Genomic DNA, 23031 nt, shown 5'->3' with positions numbered 1-23031 from the left:
GCTACAAAGCCCAAATTATTTTCCAGTCAAGATACAGATAAACATGATTAGTAATTTGAAAGCTTAAAACGTTTGGTAGGGTGATTTTAACCAATCATCAAGCTTTTACTCTCCCCAGGATGACACAGGGGTAGAAAAGTCGTTTCGGATCCATGATTTGTTCATCTTTATGAACGTGAGTCTGTCTACATTATCAGTGGAGAGCCGCGTGCGCTTATCTGTCAGCACACCACCAGCAGCGCTGAACACACGTTCAGACAGAACGCTGGCTGCGGGGCATGACAAGATCTCCAAGGCGTAAGTGGCTAGCTCCAGCCATTTATCCAGATTGGAAGCCCAAAAAGAGCAAGGGTCCAGTGACACAGTCGTGGCTTCAATGTTTACTTGGAGATACTCCTGTACCATCGTCTCTAGGCGTTGACTATGTGTCAGACTTCTTGTCTCCTGTGGCCTTGCAAAGGATGGGCTAAAAAAGTGGTGAAATGATTCCGCAAAATTGATGTTACCAGCAGATACTGTGGTTCTGTTACGGTTTGAGTGCTGAACACTTGACGGTCCCACGGTTGGCAAGTTGGAACTGTGAGATTCACTACGTGCACCACTGGTATTTTGTGGAAAAGCACATGTAAGATTCTGCAACAGTCTCTGCTGATACTCCTGCATGCGTGCATCCCTTTCTATGGCAGGAATAATTTCTGCAAATTTACTTTTGTACCGGGGATCTAACAGTGTGGCAACCCAGTAGTCAGGATTATTTCTAATTCTCACAATTCGAGGGTCATGTTGCAGGTAGTGCAGCAAGAAGGCACTCATGTGTGTTGCGCATCCAGGAGCACCAAGTCCCTGTTGTGTTGGTGGCGAGGTAACAATCATGCTTCCTTCCTCTGTCCTCTCCCCCCAACCTCGCACAACAGAAATGTGATCAAGGTCTCCCTCATCTGATGAGTCTTCCATCAGTTCGTCCTCCACTTCTTCCTGGGCTCCTGCACCTTCCTCACTAGTTTGGCTGCTACCATGCGCCCTGGTAAAACCATCTCCCCCACCCTCACATGCCTGCCGCCTTGGTGCTGCCGACCTTCTGGACCTTGCAGATGTTAGCCCTTCCGCATACAACTCCTCCTCCTCTACTTCCTCCACCTCCTCTTGTGCCACCACCTGACTCCGAATTCTGTTTAACATGTGCTCCAGCATGTAAATCACCGGAATAGTCATGCTGATAATGGCATCGTCAGCACTAAACATCTTCGTCGCCATTTCAAAACTGTGCAGAAGGGTGCATAGGTCCCTGATCTGAGACCACTCCTCCAGCGTGATTTGCCCCACCTCTGAATCTCGTTGGCCCAGGCTATACGTCAGAACGTATTGCACCAGGGCTTGTCGGTGCTGCCACAGTCGATGCAACATGTGCAGAGTTGAATTCCACCGGGTAGGCACATCGCATTTTAGCCGGTGAAGTGGCAGGCCCAACGACTTCTGTAGAGATGTAAGTCGCTGAGCTGCGGGATGCGAACGGCGGAAGTGAGCACACAGCGACCGTGCCCTCTGCAGAAGGCCATCTAGTCTGGGATAGTGGGCTAAAAATTGCTGGACAACCAGGTTCAACACGTGAGCCATACAAGGCACGTGTGTGACATTGCCCCGGCGAAGGGCCGCACCCAGGTTTGCAGCATTGTCGCACACGGCCTTCCCTGGTTTCAGGTCCAGTGGAGACAACCATTCATGAAATTGGTTCTCCAGAGCTGACCACAACTCCTCAGCTGTGTGACTCACATTTCCCAGACATTTCAATGTAAAAACCGCCTGATGACGTTGAGCCCTACTGCCAGCATAGTAAGGAGGTGTGCAGGATCCCTTCTGCGCAGTTAGAAAGCTTGTGGCATGACCAGACAGGCTTTGGGTGCAGGTGGAAGACCGAGAGGAGGTTGAGGAGGCAGAAGCAGTGGAGGAACTTTGACATAAAGAGGATTGACGCACAACTCGTGGGGACGGCAAGACTTGGACAGCAGCCCCTTGTCCTGCTGTCACCATAGTTACCCAGTGCCCAGTCAGCGACATGTAACGCCCCTGTCCATGCCTACTCGTCCAAGTGTCTGTGGTGAAATGCACCCTGTCACACACAGAGTTTCTCAAAGAAGCGGTGATGTTGTGTGCGACATGTAGGTGGAGCGCAGGCACACCTTTCTTTGAGAAGTAGTGCCGACTGGGCATCTGGTACTGGGGCACTGCGACGGACATAAGGTCTCGAAAATCCTCTGTGTCCACCAGGCGGAAAGGCAGCATTTCTGTAGCCAAGAGCTTGCAGATGGTGAAATTCAACCTCTTAGCTTTCTCATGGCTAGGAGGAAATGGTCTTTTACTTGTCCACATCTGAGGGACCGAGGGCTTACTATTGTGCTTAGACGGGGTTGATAAGGGTGTCCCCGGCAAACTGCCGGTCTGTGAGGAAGATGCAGGCGGACATGTTAGGTTGCCTTCATCCAAAGGTGGTGCTATCGATGTCGGACAGCGCTCAACACCAGCTGGTGTTACCACCTCCAAAGAAAATGATGACCTGCCAATCACGCTGGCTGTTGCGGGTAAAGAGGTGGCAGGTCTGCGCCCCAAAACAGGTGTGACTGCTGTCCCCCCAGTCACAGAGGATGAAGAGGCCGCGGATGCACAAGATATGGCAGACGGTGGTTGGCCCGGCCGGCTAGGCCGCATTGTAGCACACTGAGCTTCCCACTGCAACTTATGCTTCATGTCCATGTGCCGGTTCATGCATGAAGTACTCAAAGTATGTATTTTTTGGCCTCTACTTAGCTTTTGCTGACAAATGTTACAGATAACACGAGTTGGGTCATCTTTATCGATCTGAAAAAATGCCCAGGCTATGCAAGGCTTAGCACCCATGCGACCTGAAGAGCCACCACGACTTGTGGTGAGAGGCAGAGTTGTGTTTGAGGATGCAGTTGTTGACGTGCTTCCAGTACTACGTCTCTGTCCAGGAAGGCGCAACCTGACCTCGTCGTCACTAGCATCTTCCTCCACCTCCTCTGCTGACCTCATCTCTTGGCTGACTGTGGGTTGACAGTAAGTGGGATCTCCGACCTCATCATCATCACCCTGTGCGTTATCACACCCGTCGTCCTCAGAGCCAACCTGTTCCTGCCCTGACAAAAAACTAAAGTTGTCGCTCCAATCAGGTATTTGAGTCTTATCATCGTCTTCCTCATTGTCTCCACCAACAGGAGTTACAGTTTGGGAATGAGGGTCTACATTATGGTCAGAACCTTCTGTGTCTGGTCCTGGATCCGACTCATAAAGATTCTGGGCATCAGTGCAGATCATTTCCTCGTCTGGATTCACAGAAGCGCTGGAGTCGACCTCTGATTCCCAGGCTATAGTATGAGTAAACAGCTCTGCAGACTCAACCATCTGTTCTACCTCATACTCAGACGGGCAGCTGGAGATTTGGGAGCTGTGAGGAAGCAAGTGCGATTTGGGTGACACCTTTGAGGACTGGAGTATTTGTGATGTTGAAGTTGATGTGGAGGAGAGCCCACTTAAAGGAGCACTTGATATCCGTTGAAGCACCTGCTGTTTTTGTGCCTCATCTGGAATTTGTAGCGATTGGCGTGGCCGTAAGAAAGGGATCTTATCACATTGTCCGCTAAAAGAAGTAGACATTTTAGTTTGGCTGGAAGATGGTCTTTCTTCTGCAGATGTTACTGTTGCTTTAACACCTACCCCACGGACACAACCTTTTTTCCCCTTCCCAACACGCCTATTCCCCTTTCCACCAGCAGCAGGCCTTTTTCCACTCATTTTGGTGGTTAACTAATTCACAACTCTGTAGTTGTTTGCACAAAAAAACAATGGATGGTAACCGAGCAGAGCTGAGTGGCCAAACTGTGGTATTAGGCCAAAACTATTGGCTGGGTTAGATGCAGAAAAAAATTATTTTGAATTTGCAACCTGATGGAGGTCAGTATAGATGGACTAATAGAGAAAGTCCGACACACTAATAGAAGGCCAAATATTTTTTCAGAGGTAGATGCAGAAAAAAATATATTCAGTTTGCAACCTGATGGAGGTCAGTATAGATGGACTAATACAACAAGTCCCGCACACAGCTAGAAGCCCAAATATTTTTTCAGAGGTACTGTAGATGCAGATAAAAATTATTTTTAATTTGCAACCTGATGGAGGTCAGTATAGATGGACTAATAGAGAAAGTCCGACACACTACTAGAAGGCCAAATATTTTTTCAGAGGTAGATGCAGAAAAAAATATATTCAGTTTGCAACCTGATGGAGGTCAGTATAGATGGACTAATACAACAAGTCCCACACACAGCTGGAAGCCCAAATATTTTTTCAGAGGTACTGTAGATGCAGATAAAAATTAGTTTTAATTTGCAACCTGATGGAGGTCAGTATAGATGGACTAATAGAGAAAGTCCGACACACTACTAGAAGGCCAAATATTTTTTCAGAGCTAGATGCAGAAAAAAATTATATTCAGTTTGCAACCTGATGGAGGTCAGTATAGATGGATTAATAGAACAAGACCCACACACAGCTAGAAGCCCAATATTTTTTCAGAGGTAGATGCAGAAAAAAATATATTCAGTTTGCAACCTGATGGAGGTCAGTATAGATGGACTAATAGAACAAGTCCCACACACTGCTAGAAGCCCAAATATTTTTTCAGAGGTACTGTAGATGCAGATAAAAATTAGTTTTAATTTGCAACCTGATGGAGGTCAGTATAGATGGACTAATAGAGAAAGTCCGACACACTACTAGAAGGCCAAATATTTTTTCAGAGCTAGATGCAGAAAAAAATTATATTCAGTTTGCAACCTGATGGAGGTCAGTATAGATGGACTAATAGAGAAAGTCCGACACACTACTAGAAGGCCAAATATTTTTTCAGAGGTAGATGCAGAAAAAAATATATTCAGTTTGCAACCTGATGGAGGTCAGTATAGATGGACTAATAGAACAAGTCCCACACACTGCTAGAAGCCCAAATATTTTTTCAGAGGTACTGTAGATGCAGATAAAAATTAGTTTTAATTTGCAACCTGATGGAGGTCAGTATAGATGGACTAATAGAATGATGCTATGCCCAAAAGATTTTACTTCACTAGGTGCAGAAAAAAATTGGTATTCTATACACAGGTGGTATATCTTGCAACACAGATAGGCTACTCCACTGACTAACACACTCTGCAATAGGCCAAAAAGGATTAGCTTTGCTAGATTCAGCCAAATGCTGTGAAAAAAACTTGCACAGCACTGGCACAGACCTGCCTGGCAAAAACTGATAGGAACTCATGTAACCTAGTCCTGAAAAGGACTGCAATTACAATTAGTCTTTACTCCCACAACCGATCTATTTAAGAGCACAGACCTCCCTGATAAAAGTCGTAGGAAATGCTGTAACCTAGTCCTTAAAAGGACTGCAATCACAACTATTCCCTACTCCCAAGCTATCTGTATATTTGTGCGAAAATTGGCTTGAAATTAACAAGGTATAGCGCACACAGCAACAGCGGTGCCGTCTAACACGCAGCTGCAGCAGTGAGAAAATGGTGGCGACGGGGAAAATGGCTTGGTCTTATAGGGCAAGGACATGTGACATACACTGCCAATGACACATGCCCTTGCTTGTGTGAAAAAAAGCACTTCGCTCCGTGTGTGCGCTGCTGATAGGCTGACAGATTGCACCTCCCCACTGTAAATGCGGGAAAGAGAAAAAAAATGGAGATCTTCATTGTTCCTGCAGAGATCCATCCCCTGCCCCTCCCCCCGCCCCGCTGTACACCCAAACTGCGTATTAACATTAATTTTCATCATTACTGAGAAAAAATCCAGTTATGATTTTGGTGCACGAACAGTTATCAAACATAACCTCGAACAGCCGAATTTTTCTCAAATTGTTCGTGTTCGCCGAACGGCTCGAACACCGCCCAAAACAGCTCGAATTTGAGATTGGCGAACAGTTCGAGTAGAACAACGCTCATCTCTAGTGTTTACCGCCACTGCTCACAGTGCCATGAGTAGTGACTGTAGCGGCCCCAGCACACCCGTATGACTGAAAGCCGCCCGCTCCCGTGAAGTATAAAATTAATTTTCTATTGGGTGACACACTTTCAGTACAGCCACCGGGCAACTTCATAACAATATTATTCGGCAGATTAACTCTATATCTGCAGGTTAATAGCGTTATTGGGCATGACAGATTTCCTTTAAATGTATTTTTTTTAATAGAAAGTTTCCCATTTTCCTCTTATCCACTTGGGCCGGGGTGGGCAATTCATTTTTCCGAGGGGCCACATGAGAGACTGTGACTGTTGGGGAGGGCTGAACCAATGGGCTGAAATTAATTCTGTTCAAAATCAAAATTAGCATATTAATTATCATTATTATTTTATGTTAGTAATAATTGTATCACTTAATATTGTGTAGAATTAAGTATGCTGACATACCCCATACAACATATGAGCTCACACACAGCCCCCTATAAACAGTATCAGCCTCTACACAGCGACCCTATATACAGTATGAGCCAACACACAGACCCTTATATGCAGTAATAGCCCACACATAGCCCCACTATATGCAATATGTGCATCCTTACAGACAGGATGAGCATCACACAGCCTCCCTATATATAGTATAATACCTCAGATAGCCCCTACATACAGTATGAGCCCCCACATATGCTTACTATGTACAGTATGATCCCCCACCCAGCCCCAACATAGCCCCACTATATGTAGTATGAGCACTCACGTAGCCCCCTATATACTGTATGAGCCCTCACATAACGCCTATATACAGATATATATCCCACATATATTTACACACATTTTCACATATATAAAAAAAAACACATACGCACCTTGCTCCTGTTCTCCCGGTGCTCAGCTCCGGTCTATGTGATGCGCCCCCTGGGCCGCGCGTGTGAGGGGATACCCGGAACCGGACCCGTTGCGGAAGCTGGGGGTTGTAGTCCTCGTGTGGCGGGGACCCGGTCCCGTGGCTCAGGGTGGTCGACTCCAATGGCGGTCTATTTATGTGTTTTTTATGATATTAAATGTCCGGCTACGCCACCCGTGGATTGCGGTCAGGATGAACCGCCGCTGCAGGGCAGACCGCTGAGGCTGGTGTTGTGGGTGCAGCAGAGTGTAATACAACTCCCCACGGGAGGAGTGTAGCCTCAGGGCAGTGTATGCGGAGGATGGGGGTGATGGTGCAGGGGTAGCAGTGATGACACAGAGTCAGTGATGCAGTCCAGGGTCTTTACTCACAGCTCTTATTATCCAGACCACTTCTGCAGGTAACGGCTGCCCACGTCGTACTGTGCTCACCAGGTGAGGGGCTCGGCCAACTCCCAAGTATCGCCGAAGTGTTTCACAGGACCCCCTTTGTGTGTCCTTTCTCTGGCCTGTCATACCCCGCCAGTGACCTCTCTTCTGTCCGGCTGCCTCGGGCCTTCTCTTGGTAAACTTAGTGGCAGTTTCCCTGACCCTATATGGTGCCTTCCTAGCGGGTATAGCGAGGGGCTGCGCCACGTGAAATGTCACAGCCTCCGGTTTCTAGCTGAGGGTAGTTCCTCGCCTCCACTTGTTTCAGGGACCGGTCTCCCCCTTTGGCCTGACCCTTCTACGCAGGTAGATTCGGGCGTGCAGTGGCTACTTGCCGGTCCACACCCCTGGGGTCCCTTCGTTCCTTGTTCCTGGAGCCTCCTCCGCTCCTCTTCCTTCCTTCTCCTTCCTTCTGCTTCCTCCAGGCTCCAGCCTCTCTCTTAGGCCTGCCTGCGGAGCAGAGCACATCCAGAGGCTCTGCTCCCCGTCTTCTCCTCTTACTCAGAGCTGAACTGAACTGAACTCTACTGCAATAAGATGGTGCCCACCTTTTATACCTCCCTCTAGGTGCACCCAGGAACTGCTCTCTCCCTGCTCCTACAGGGTTCCCCCTTCCTCGGTGTTCCCTCCCCCCACTCCAGCCAGGGACAGGGACTGTCGCGCTCTGCTTGGAGCATATCGGTCGCCCTGCCCCCCGGAAATGTGGTGTAATGCAAGCAGGTATCAGGGTCCTGATCCACACTCCATCCTTACTAGAGATGAGCGGTGTTCGACTAGAACTGTTCGCCAATCTCAAATTCGAGCTCTTTTGGGCGGTGTTCGAGTTGTTCGACGAACCCGAACGATTTGCAAAAAATTCGGCTGTTCGAGGTTATGTTCGATAACTGTTCGTGCACCAAAAGCGTGTCCTGCATGTCTGGCACTATTTAGAGCACCAATCATGCAGGGATTGTCTGCCACTCACTGTAATGCCACAGCCATGGTGGTTGTGGCATTAGAGTGATTGCCCAAATCGATGGGAACTGTGATCACAGTGAAACATGAAAAGCCGGCAATTCATCAGCGCATACACCGGTACCCGACAATTTAGAACCGAAAGAATAGAGCTTCACACATAGATTAGATAGATAGAAACATGTCAGTCACATATATATGAAGTACAGTGACAGTGTTGCTTACTGTACTTGTCATTTAGTGTAAAGGATTTATTTAAAAAAATAATAGTGTTTTCATGCACTGTCTCTTTAAAAAAGCCGGCCGGCAATTCAGCAGCGGTACCCGACAATTTAGAATGGAAGGAATAGAGCATCACACATAGATTAGATAGATAGAAACATGTCAGTCACATATATAATAAGTACAGTGATAGTGTTGATTACTGTACTTGTCATTTAGTGTTAAAATAAAGGATTTATTTTAAAAAAAATTGGCGTGGGGTTCCCCTTAATTTTAGGCTCTAGCGGAGGTTAAGCAGATGGCTGGGGCAGATGTTTGAAGCCTGGGAAGGGGGTAATACCCACGGAGCTTCCCAGGCTACTAATATCAGCCCCCAGCTGAATACCTAGCCTTTACTAGCTATTAAAATGGGGGACCCCAAAAAAATGACGTGGGGTCCCCCCTATTTTATTAGCTAGCAAAGGCTAGGCAGACAGCTGGGGGCTGATATTAATAGCCCAGGAAGGGTGCCATGAATATTGGCCCCCTCCCAGGCTAGAAACACCAGCCGTCAGCCGTCCCAGAAATGGCGCATCCATAGGATGCGCCAATTCTGGCACTTAGCCTCGCTCTTCCCACTGCCCTGTAGCGGTGGCAGTGGGGTAATAGGGCTGGGGTTGATGTCAGCTTATAATGCCAGCTGACATCAAGCCCAGGTTAGTAATGGAGAGGCGTCTATAAGACACCCCCATTACTAACCCCATAGTCAAAGTTAAAAAAAAACACAAACACCCAGTGACGTGCATGAGGTGAGCCGAGTTCATTGGACATTAACTCGGCTCATCTGGATGCCCTCACAGAGAGACACTGTGGAGCTCAAGCAAGCCTGCGCTTCTCAGTGTCTTCGGGATGACAGGCTGGATGGCAGCGTTCTGCTGCGGTACAGCCTGTCATCTCGATGTAGCAGAGCTGAAGCTGTCATGGGAACCATGGAAAGGTAAGGATTATGTTGCTTTATTATTTTTCTTCTATTTCAGGAGATCGTTGGCTTCAGCTGGAATGGGCGTGACGGTAAGTATGGTTTAATTTAGAACAATAAAGAATTGTGTGTTTATTTCAATTAAAGGACTTTATTCTGGGTGTTGTGTTTTTTTTAAATACTTTACTAGAAATTCATGGTGGTCATGTCTAATATTGGCATGACCCCATGAATTTCGGGCTTAGGGCCAGCTGATAATGCCAAGCTGGCCCTAACCCCTTTATTACCCAGTGAGCCACCGCACCAGGGCCCTGGATGAGTTGGGTACAGCGCCAGAAGATGGCGCTTCTATGAACGCGCCATTTTCCGGAGTGGCTGCGGACTGCAATTTGCAGCGGGGGTGGCCCAGAAAGCTTGGTTCTCCCTGCGCTGCAGATTCCAGCCCCCAGCTGCCTAGTTGTACCTGGCTGGACACAAAAACAGGGCGAAGCCCCACGTCAATTTTCTTTAAATTATTTCATGAAATAATTAAGAAAAAAAGGGCTTCCCTACATTGTTGTGTCTGGCCAGGTACAAATAGGCAGCCGGTGGTTGGGGGCAGCCCGTTCCTGGCTGCTGCAACTGACTGGACACAAGTATAGTGCGAAGCCCCACGTCAATTTTTTTTTAATTATTTCATGAATTTCCTGAAGTAATTTAAAAAAATTGAAGTGGGGCTTCGCACTATATTTGTGTCCAGCCAGGTACAGCAGGCAGGAACGGGCTGCCCCCAACCACCAGCTGCCTATTTGTACCTGGCCGGACACAACAATATAGGGAAGGCCTTTTTTTCTTAATTATTTCATGAATTTCCTTAAATAATTAAAAAAAATTGAAGTGGGGCTTCGCACTATATTTGTGTCCAGCCAGGTACAGCAGGCAGGAACGGGCTGCCCCCAACCACCAGCTGCCTATTTGTACCTGGCCAGACACAACAATATAGGGAAGGCCTTTTATTCTTAATTATTTCATGAATTTCCTTAAATAATTAAAAAAAATTGACGTGGGGCTTCGCACTATATTTGCGTCCAGCCAGGTACAGCAGGCAGGAACGGGCTGCCCCCAACCACCAGCTGCCTATTTGTACCTGGCCGGACACAACAATATAGAGAAGGCCTTTTTTTCTTAATTATTTCATGAATTTCATGAAATAATTAAAAAAAAAATACGTGGGGCTTCGCCCTATTTTTGTGTCCAGCCAGGTACAACTAGGCAGCTGGGGGCTGGAATCTGCAGCGCAGGGAGGCCCAAGCTTTCTGGGCACCCCCCCGCTGCAAATTGCAGTCCGCAGCCACCCCAGAAAATGGCGCGTTCATAGAATCGCCATCTTCTGGCGCTGTACCCAACTCATCCAGGGCCCTGGTGCGGTGGCTCACTGGGTAATAAAGGGGTTAGGGCCAGCTTGGTATTATCAGCTGGCCCTAAGCCCAAAATTCATGGGGTCACGCCAGTATTAGACATGACCGCCATGAATTTCTAGTAAAGTATTTAAAAAAAACACAACACCCAGAATAAAGTCCTTTAATTGAAATAAACACACAATTCTTTATTGTTCTAAATTAAACCATACTTACCATCACGCCCATTCCAGCTGAAGCCAACGATCTCCTGAAATAAAAGAAAAATAATAAACCAACATCATCCTTACCTTTCCATGGTTCCCATGACAGCTTCAGCTCTGCTACATCGAGATGACTGGCTGGACCGCAGCAGAACGCTGCCATCCAGCCTGTCATCCCGCAGGCACTGAGAAGCGCTGGCATGCTTGCGCTCCTCAGTGTCTCGCTGTGACGGCATCCAAATGAGCCGAGGTCATGTCCAATGAACTTGGCTCACCTCATGCACGTCACTGACAGCGTGGGAAAATTCTCACGCTGAAGCGCTGAGTGCAGGAGAATTCTCCCACGCTGTCAGTGACGTGCATGAGGTGAGCTCATGTCCAATGAACTCAGCTCACCTCATGCACGTCACTGACAGCGTGGGAAAATTCTCCTGCACTCAGCGCTTCAGCGTGAGAATTCTCCCACGCTGTAAGTGACGTGCATGAGGTGAGCTGAGATCATTGGACATGAACTCACCTCATGCACGTCACTGACAGCGTGGGAAAATTCTCACGCTGAAGCGCTGAGTGCAGGAGAATTTTCCCACGCTGTCAGTGACGTGCATGAGGTGAGCTGAGTTCATTGGACATGAGCTCACCTCATGCACGTCACTGACAGCGTGGGAGAATTCTCCTGCACTCAGGGCTTCAGTGTGAGAATTTTCCCACGCTGTCAGTGACGTGCATGAGGTGAGTTCATGTCCAATGATCTCAGCTCACCTCATGCACGTCACTGACAGCGTGGGAAAATTCTCCTGCACTCAGCAATTCAGCGTGAGAATTCTCCCACGCTGAAGCGCTGAGTGCAGGAGAATTTTCCCACGCTGTCAGTGACGTGCATGAGGTGAGCCGAGTTCATTGGACATGACCTCGGCTCATCTGGATGCCGTCACAGCGAGACACTGAGGAGCGAAGCAAGCCTGCTCTTCTCAGTGTCTGCGGGTTGACAGGCTGGATGGCAGCGTTCTGCTGCGGTCCAGCCTGTCATCTCGATGTAGCAGAGCTGGAGCTGTCCTGGGAACCATCGAAAGGTAAGGATGAGGTTGCTTTATTATTTTTCTTTTATTGCAGGAGATCGTTGGCTTCAGCTGGAATGGGCGTGATGGTAAGTATGGTTTAATTTAGAACAATAAAGAATTGTGTGTTTATTTCAATTAAAGGACTTTATTCTGGGTGTTGTGTTTTCTTTTAACTTTCACTATGGGGTTAGTAATGGGGGTGTCTTATAGACGCCTCTCCATTACTAACCTGGGCTTGATGTCAGCTGGCATTATAAGCTGACATCAACCCCAACCCTATTACCCCATTGCCACCGCTACAGGGCAGTGGGAAGAGCGAGGCTAAGTGCCAGAATTGGCGCATCCTATGGATGCGCCATTTCTGGGGCGGCTCACGGCTGGTGTTTCTAGCCTGGGAGGGGGCCAATATTCATGGCACCCTTCCTGGGCTATTAATATCAGCCCCCAGCTGTCTGCCTAGCCTTTGCTAGCTATTAAATTAGGGGGGACCCCACGTCATTTTTTTGGGGGGTCCCCCATTTTAATAGCTAGTAAAGGCTAGGTATTCAGCTGGGGGCTGATATTAGTAGCCTGGGAAGCTCCGTGGGTATTACCCCCTTCCCAGGCTTCAAACATCTGCCCCAGCCGTCTGCTTAACCTCCGCTAGAGACTAAAATTACGGGGAACCCCACGCTAATTTTTTTTTTAATAAATCCTTTATTTTAACACTAAATGACAAGTACAGTAACCAACACTATCACTGTACTTATTATATATCTGACTGACATGTTTCTATCTATCTAATCTATGTGTGATTCTCTATTCTTTCTGTTCTAAATTGTCGAGTACAGATGCTGAATTGCCGGCCGGCTTTTTTAAAGAGACAGTGCATGAAAACACTATTATTTTTTTAAATAAATCCTTTACACTAAATGACAAGTACAGTAAGCAACACTGTCACTGTACTTATTATGTATGTGACTGACATGTTTCTATATATCTAATCTATGTGTGAAGCTCTATTCTTTCTGTTCTAAATTGTCGGGTACCGCTGCTGAATTGCCGGCCGGCTTTTTTAAAGAGACGGTGCATGAAAACACTAATATTTTTTTTAATAAATCCTTTACACTAAATGACAAGTGCAGTAACCAACACTGTCACTGTGCTTCTTATATGTGTGACTGACATGTTTCTATCTATCTAATCTATGTGTGATGCTCTATTCCTTCTTGTCTAAATTGTCGGGTACCGGTGTATGCCGCTGCTGAATTGCCGGCCGGCTTTTTTAAAGAGAGTGTCTTCTGAGCAGTTTGTCAGCTTTTGGACACCTTTGAAGGTGTTTTCTATGTGTTTTTGTTTGCCTGCCATTGGTTTTAACGGTGTTCGACGGTGTTCTAAGGTGTTCGACGAACAGTTCGACGAACAGTTCCTCGAACATCCCGGTGTTCGACGAACCGAACCGAACCCGAACACTATGGGGGTGGCTCAACACTACTTAGCAGTTACTTTAACTCTCTTTGACTTTTATAGAGCTTGTATCACCTACCTGTATTAATGTGGATTTTTAACTTTGCTCTCACGCTCAAAAAAACACTTTGACTATCTATAAAGTTGGCCATAATGTATGTTTGGAAGACAGAAACATGAGATTGTGCACCTGAAATGGAGCGAAGATTGAAATGAGCAATGTCTGTCTATGGGAGACATTTAGCAGAGTGGAATTTCTTTCCTCTTTTCCTAGCTAATTACGTGATTGTCCCATCAAAGAATGAAAGTCTGCAGTCAATTTTTGACTGCCGAATTGTGACAGTCTATAATGTAGTCACTGTCACAATTCCCCTGTATTCTCCTTGCTTGTGGGTGGTCACGTGACTCCATGTGTGGGATTTGCATACTTGCTGTCATGTGCTGATTAGACTATCCATTTTTCAATGTTCTAGTGGAGGAAAGTCTAGTCTGCACGTGACCACAAGTATGCAAATCCCATACAGGAAGTCACCTGAAGTCACTGCCCATCCACTCAAGGGATACAGGAGAATCATGATATTGTCAGCATCACACACTGTCATGATTCGGCAGTCTGCAGTCACATCCAGTATATTTGTAACTATTTTGTAAATACTTTTTAGCTGAAAATAAGAATATATCACCATTAAAAGTAGAATACATAGCTACGTTACTACAAGCCACATGTGTTAAGCTCTCTGATATAGTTTGCTCTATTATTACCTTACAGGTTATAAAGCAATGGCCATTCTATAAAAAGAAAGTTTTAAACACTAGTAACTGTTTTATTCATTACACAGTCGGTAACATCGTTAAAATTATGATTTAAGGTCACTGTGCTCTTGGCAGAAACATTACACTGTGGACCGGGCTGCAGCCAACAAATAGAAAAGATGATATTATCAGTTGAAGAATCTGAACAGGCAGGACAGTGTCAAAGGAAGGTATTCCGAAAAATTCTATGTCTTCAATATGTCTGGAAGTTTCTGCAATTAAAATTTATGCAGATATTGGCCAATAATTTTGAGACACCCATTAAATGGTTACTGATTAGTGATGAGCGAACATGCTCGCCACTGCTCGGTACTCGCCCGAGCATCTCACTTCTCGAGATGCTCGGCGCTCTGTGAGTATTTCCTGGTTGCTCGGCGGGAGCTCGGGTCCCCTCCCTGCATGTTTGGCACTCTTTAGAGAGCCAATGGAGATGCAGGGATTGCCTGCCACTCACTGTAATACCGTAGCCATGTTGGTTGTGGCATTACAGTGATTGGCTGGCCGCACAGCGTCATCAGGTGTATATAAGACCGGGCACAGCCATGCTCATCACAGTCACTCCGGAATCAGGCAGAGTAGGCAGAGGTGCTGCTGTGTCAGGGAGAGATTTGCTTGTTTAGAGTTAGTATAGGTATTCCACAACATACTGTATATCTATGATATCCATCCGAACTAACAGTCCTTCTGAGGACTAATCCAGGTGCATATAATCAGTGGTGATAGCAGGAATTAGGCAGGCAGGCAGTGTATGTGGCAGACTGCAGTGCATAAAGCAAGAGGGTCCATTGATCGTCCTGTCAGTCTAGGTATTCCATAACACACATATATATATATATATATATATCACTGCTAGACATGCAGGCAGTGTATGTGGCAGACTGCAGTGTATAATACAGCACAAGAGGGTCCATTCCAGTTCTGTCTGCTGTTTCTGTTACAGATATTTCTACAAATAGCCCCAGGTATCAGGGGCCGGGGATAATTTTTTTTTTATCTTAATCCTGATTATTTGATTAACAAGCAATCCAGAGAACACCGTTATTCTGCTCCATCTGCTTGTTGCCACAGCAGAATACAGCCACATTCTTTCCATATTGCAACGATAAACATACAGAAGTTTGTAGTAAACATGGAAAATATTGGCCTTCATTTCAATTTTGTTGCAGTGTGTCAGTGAAGTTATTGACACAAGGTCGCTGTATAAAATAGTAACCTACAGACCAGCTATTTAAAACTGTGGTTTTCCGTCACACGTATCATATACAAGTTCGCTCCAAATTCAGCCATTTCTGGCCTCCATTTAAATTTTGATTCAGTGTGTCAGTGAAGTTATTGACACCAGGTCGCTGTGAAAAATAGTAACCTACAGGCCAGCTATTTAAAACTGTGGTTTACCGTTACACGTATCACATATAAGTTCGCTCCAAATTCAGCCATTTCTGGCCTCCATTTAAATTTTGTTTCAGTGTGTCAGTGAAGTTATTGACACCAGGTTGCTGTGAAAAATAGTAACCTACATGCCAGCTATTTAAAACTGTGGTTTTCCGACACACGTATCACATACAAGTTCGCTGCAAATTCAGCCATTTCTGGCCTCCATTTAAATTTTGTTTCAGTGTGTCCGTGAAGTTATTGACACCAGGTCGCTGTGAAAAATAGTAACCTACAGGCCAGCTATTTAAAACTGTGGTTTTACGTCACACGTATCACATACAAGTTCGCTCCAAATTCAGCCATTTCTGGCCTCCATGTAAATTTTGTTGCAGTGTGTCCGTGAAGTTATTGACACCAGGTCTCTGTGAAAAGTAGTAACCTACAGGCCAGCTATTTAAAACTGTGGTTTTACGTCACATGTATCACATACAAGTTTGCGCCAAATTCAGCCATTTCTGGCCTCCATTTAAATTTTGTTTCAGTGTGTCAGTGAAGCTATTGACACCAGGTAGCTGTGAAAAATAGTAACCTACAGGCCAGCTATTTAAAACTGTGGTTTTTCATCACACGTATCACATATCACTGCGGTTCAAATCCAGCCATTTGTAGTGAACGTGGAAAATATTGTCCTCAATTTAAAATGGGCAAGGCACATGGCAAGGGATGGAGAAGTGGACGTGATGGTGATGATGGTGCATGCAGAGGACGCAAGCTGAAATTTTGCCACAACAAACACCCACATCTTGTCGCTCGACCTTCCTGTCTCAATTAATAAGGGACCGCAGAATACCACTATTGAACAAAGAACAGGGTAGAAAGGTTATTGGTTTGATAGCAGGTAATGCTTCCAGTCACTTAGACACCACCACCACCCTGTCTTCCACACGGTCAAGTCTCAGTAGCCGTGAGTCTGGACTGCATATTCCTTACCTTGATCCTCCTTCCTCCCACCTTGCCGAGTGCCCGGAGACAACTGATCCCACACTTGGACACTCCGAAGAGCTGTTCACTTTTCCATTTATAGATTCGGGCCTCTCGCCTGGTCCACTTGAAGAGGGGCAAGAGGATATCGCATGTAGCGATGGCCAAATATTTGAGCAGGCACGGTCACACAAAGGCAACGGAGGGAAACAGTCACAAGAGGTGGATGATGATGAGACACAATTGCCAGAAAGTCAGGAGGAGGACCAGGGTGCGGAAGTGGAAGATGAGTTGGTGGACGATGAAGTCACTGACCCAACCTGGCAAGGTGACATGCAGAGCGACGACAGCAGCACACAGGGGGAGGGAGGCGTAGCACCACAACAGACAAGAACAAGCAGTGTGGTGGCCGCAGACAGAAGACAGGCAACCGTTCCCCGTAACATCAACACAACAGCAGTTGCCAGTACAAATGTTAGGTCTTCCCGAGTCTGGTTGTTTTTTAAAGACTTTGCCGATAACCCCAAAAAGGCCATTTGCACCACCTGCCAGGCCAGCATCAGCAGGGGTAGCAAAACTAGCAGCCTGACCACCACCAACATGATCAGGCAAATGGCAGCAAAGCACCCGACTAAGTGTTCCAGCAACAGTGTCTGCGGGTGACACCACTGCTTCTTCCGCTGTTGTGCGTGCACGCCATTCCTTTGTCCATGGCGCATGCAAAGATGCCTCTCGCCCTGCACCTGTCGTTGAACACTCTCAACTAGCACCATCAGCAAGCACGTCCACGTCCTTGTCCCAGCACAGCATTCAGTTGTCCCTACCCCAGTCCTTGGAACACAAGCACAAATACGCTGCTAATGCCCCACAGGCCACAATACTAAATTCACACATTTCGCGAATTCTTGCGCTCGAAATGTTGCCTTTTAGGCTCATGGAGATGGAAGCTTTCCACAACCTCATGGCGGCGGCCGTCCCTCGGTACTCAGTCCCTAGCCGCCACTATTTCTTTCGGTTTGCCGTCCCCGCATTACACAAGCACGTAAGAGGGAGATACGTGGCACTCCTAAAGTTTCGGGTGCTCAGAAAGGATTCCACTCCGCTTATAGCTACAACAAGAATCTGGCACTCCATTTTCAGTGAGAAGATTTCAAAAATAATTTCTTTATTATCATGATTCATCAAAATTAAGTTGACGTTTCGGCCTCATGTGGCCTTCATCAGAACTGTGAATATAATTAACACAAGTGCATGTGAGTATAAACTCCATAGCTCAGCGTATACAGAAAGATAGTTAATTCATACATGAATCCAATATAATGTAATAGATACAGAAATACTATGTAGAAAACACTATGACCGAGTATGGACACACGCCGGCATGAGGCTTTGGACAGCTTCTGCTTCCACGAGCCTAAAAGGCCACATTTCAAGTGCAAGCAGCTTTAGAGAACTTCCTGGGGGAAATAACAGTTGGAGTAGATACGGTTTCCCAAGTCCTTTCACCAAGCTAAAGAATATGGCTGTGGTGAAATACAACTCACTGACAAGCTGTGGACTGGCTCCTTACCCTCCCTGGCCACATTCACTTGACCACGTGTTTGTGGTTAGGCGGTCCTTGCCAGTAAGTGCACTGGGGAGGGCACAGGTAATGTTGTGAGACCCGTGCTTGTGGAAGGCGGGAGAAATAGTGGCGGCTGGGGACTGAGTATGGACACCCGGCCGCCGCCGGCATGAGGTTGTGGACTGCTTCCGCTTCCATGAGCCTAAAAGGCCACATTTCAAGTGCAAGCAGGTGTCAAAAATTTGGCATTATAGTATTGCAGCCTGTGGGTGGGTGGGTGGCTGGCTGGCTGCATATTTGCGTTTGCATTCCAAGGAATTGGGTAGGGACGACTGAACGCTGCACTGGAACAAGGACATGGACAGTGATTGTTGCAAGTCTGCAATGACAGGTGCATGGCGGGAGGCATCTTCGCATGCGCCAAGGATCACTTATGATGGGCACACTTTTAGGCAGTGACCTGGGAGTCAGAGATGCTTCCAAGGGTCTTCCCCATGCTTTTCCTATGTCTTTTCAGCACTGCATGCATATGTCTGATGATGTGTCACACACCACATGGTCAGATAAGGTTGTAAAATGTTAAAATGACATTTCCCAGTGAATGCATTTGTCTTGGTTGAAAGCAATGCAAAAGTGCAAAAACGCATCAAAAATGCTACATGTGAACATAACCCAGGTGTGAAGGAGCATTTTTGTTTTTGGTTATTTATTTTGCCTTATATTCAAGTCATTACCCTGGAAAGGATGTTCTTTAACACATTTCCCAGGAAAATCCATTTTGGTTTCGTTTTTGCATGTTTTATTGTGAGTCCGTAAAAGTGACGCAATACCTCTGACAACGTTGTTGACAGCAGTGACCTGGGAGTCAGAAATGCTTCCAGGGGTCTTCCCCATGCTGTTCCCATGTCATTTGAGCACTGTTCCCGTCGATTTGGGCAATTTTTCGGTCCTCTGCAGACCGCCGGGGGAACCGCCGGAAAAATGCTCGAGTTTCCCATAGACTTACTTTGGGCTCGTTACTCGGTCTGAGCACTCGAGCATTCCAATTTGCTCGACCCGAGCAACGAGTACCCAAGTATTTTAGTGCTCGCTCATCACTATTACTGATGTTTCATTAAACATCGCATCAATAGAAAGCACAAGTGAATAAAAGTAACTTTATAATATATCTTATCAGAGTAATATGCTTCTTTCTTCACTTATCAGCCATGTATTCTCTTCCCCTCTCCTTACCTTCAAAACTTATTATTTCCCCTCAAAAACTGTTTCAATCCATCTTAAGAAATGAGATAGACTTTCAACTAACTGAGGGATTAGGTTACATACTTCCCATAGAAATCTAAAGAATGGGGACATAGAGGAGAAATGGGGATTTGCTGACTGACAGGCTGTTTTCTTGTGTTTTAGTTCATCCCAGTGTTGGATTCACAGCTACACTGCTCAGTACTACTGTAAATTGTGCTCCCAAGCATGTGCAATAGAGAGATAAAGGAGCAGGATCTATTTTGTGTACTTTGTAAGATCTGAGTTCTGAGACAAATGACAAATAGAGATGGAGCTTCTAGGGGAGAAAACTTGTGAAAATTCCATGTAATGACAGAAATAGTGCTACCTTCATGTACTTACAACTGACAACTTGTCCTAAAAGTCACGTGAAACATCATGTATGCTTTAAGTAAAGGGCCACAATATTCATCAATTACTGTCTAATAACAATAAATTAGCTTATAATATTAGTGAATAATGACATTTCTCAATTGGCATTCATGAAGTATTACAGAAATATGATTAGGTTGAAATATTTTAAGTTGTCAAGTTCAAAACAGTCTAAACCTAGTTGGAAAATCTTATTTCTTTTAAATTTGATGTAGTAGTTAAATGAATTGTCAACTTTAAGACTATTCTCCATTATTCCAACTCCATCCCACTTTTCAACATTGTAATGCACTTATATTTGAGTGTCTCCTCTATAAATATATATATATATATATTGTAAAGTTGCTAACGGACACAGAGTTGATGGGAGTTACAGTATGTATCACAGAGATGGCTATCCTCGGTGATGTAATCCGGAGTGTTAGTCTAGTGCACGTAAACACCAAGAGGACAATTTGATGTACCTGGGACTGGGTTACGGGTAGTTTGAGAGATGGGCGGGTCTTGCTATCCACATACCTCACTTCTGGGTGTGGTTAAGGTATAAAATGGAGGCCATTGTTTGGCACAATGTCTGTGTGTTTGGAGGGAGAAGGCCTCCTGTGTGTTGTGGTCTCCCTATTGAGCCAGTGGACTGGATGCTACCCAGCCTGTGTGACCACAGGACTGGCTAACCAGAGACTTTTCCTTAAGGACTTTTTACTTTGTTTTTGTCTGAACTAAAGGCCGTTTGTATTCCTTTTTCTTTTGCCGGGTTTATGATGTAATAAACCGACATGGACATTTAAAGGAACTTGCCTCCTGTTTGCCTCCCGAAGCAGCTGAGAGAGTAGAAAGCGCCACAATAAAGATATACAGTGGCATGTAAATGTTCGGGCACCCCTGGTCAAAATTGGTGTCAGCAGTGCGGGCAGCGTTCCCAGCAGATAAGTGTGACTTGTACAAGAAGGACTGCATGTCCAGGGTGAAGTCTACCACAAGCCAGCAAGTGACGCTGGACAAAATGGAGGACCTGCTGAAACACCTGATCCAGTCACAGCAGCACCAGCAGGAGACCAACAGGCTGTTGTTACAGCAGATCCAACAGCATCAGCAGAAGCAGTGGCAACAGATGCAGCTTCTGGCAACCGCCATCCAGGGCAGGACAAGCGCCTCAACCCCAAGTCTGGCTGATGACTCCCACGTCCGGAAGGCGGTAAGATGGGCCTTGCAGAAAATGACCCCTGGGGATGATGTGGAAACCCGATGATGTGGTCACTGAGAGGGAGAGACTTCTGCCCGAGCAGTGGGCAGAGATAGTGGCGCCATACTTGAAGGGGAGCCCCAGAAGAATTACTATGATTTAACTTTGCAGGACACCAAGGAGTATGGCAAGCTGAAAACCAAAATTCCGCCGCACTTGGGGATGAAAATTACTATCAGAGCGCAGCGGGTCCATTGCCGCAACAAACCCCCTCGCTCCCAAATGTTTGACCTTTTGCACCTGGTCCAGAAATGGCTGCAGCCAGAGTCCTCTATGCCTGCGCACATTGTAGAGAGAGTGTTTATGGACCGGTTTGTGCATTTCCTGCCGAGGCCAATACAGACTTGAGTTGCCCAGGGTGATCCCAGGAATGCTGATGAACTGATCGGTCTGGTTGAAAGATACCAAGGGGTTGAGGGTTCCTTGAGAAGGCAGCCCACTCCATACTGTGGTACCCAACAGGGGGAGGAGGCCCAAAAGGGGTCGGTATGGGTGATGTCATTTGCTGGAGGTGCCACGGCCCAGGCCATATAGCTGCCCATTGTCTCCTGACCCCCGAGCAGATGGACTGCAGCATAGGACGTCGCTGTTCATACTATGCGTATCCGGCCTGAATTATGAACTGTCCACCCAGTGAGGGGCCATAAGCATGCCCCGTGAAGGTAAATAGTTGGCAGGTAACAAGACTGCTGGACTCCAGGAGTCTGGAGATCCTTGTGAGGGCTACACTTCCTCTCCATCTGATCCCTGGAAAAAAGGTTGGAGTACAATGAATTCATGGTGATGCTAATGACTACCCCATGGCCAGAGTGGACATTGAAATGGTCCACGGTACTGAGTCCCACGAGGCCGTCGTCCAGGATTTGTTGCACCCCATTATTATAGGCCAGGACTTTTTTTGTTTTAGGGTCTGTGGGGGAAGGGTTCAGAGTTTGCTTACTCGGTTAAGAAACCAGTTAATTCCTGAAGAGGTATCACCACACCCAGAGTCGGACGGGTTTCCCTTTTGTGTTCTAGTGGGGGATGAGGAGGTAGTGTCTCCTGAGTCTGACATTCCGCTGTTAGGGATGACCAGCGAGAATTTTGGGTCTGCCCAACATAGGGACCTAACTCTGAGGGAAGCCTTTAACAATGTCACGATCATAAATGGGATTTCTCAGGAGCCGGGGGCTGACACAAGATTTCCCTATTTTATGGTGAGTGGGGAGTTGTTGTACTGTGTTACAAAAGTGAGGGAGGAGCTTGTGGAACAGTTATTGGTGCCGGGGCCCTATAGACGGAGGGTGTTGGACATGGCCCATTCACATGTCTTGGGGGGACATCTGGGAGTGGAAAAAACACAAGAACGGATCGTGTAGAGGATCTAATGGCCCGGATGTCACTGGGAAATATTAAAGTATTGCAGGTCCTGCCCTATGTGCTAGTTAACCTTCCCCACCTCTCACTTTCAAAGTCCCATTACCCATCATTGAAGCACCATTCGAGAGAATTGCTATGGACTTGGTTGGTCTCCTGACTAAATCTGCTCGTGGGCATCAATATATATTGGTTATCTTGGATTATTTCACCCGCTATCCTGAAATGATCCCACTGAGAAACTCTTCTGCCAAGAGTATAGCTTGCGAGTTAGTCCATGTCTTCTTCCAGACAGGGTTACCAAGGGAGTTCCTGACCGACCAGGGAACACCCTTTATGAGTAAGGTGATGAGGGAATTGTGTAAGGTCCTGCAAATCTCCCAACTGAGAACATCAGTATACAATCCTCTGGATGTGGAGAGGTTCAACAAAACTCTAAAGAGTA

Source organism: Phyllobates terribilis, unplaced genomic scaffold, assembly GCF_046119375.1.
Source record: "Phyllobates terribilis strain yellow unplaced genomic scaffold, ASM4611937v1 Scaffold_3__8_contigs__length_932513732, whole genome shotgun sequence".
NCBI lineage: Eukaryota > Metazoa > Chordata > Amphibia > Anura > Dendrobatidae > Phyllobates > Phyllobates terribilis.
This window is presented reverse-complemented; position numbering follows the sequence as displayed.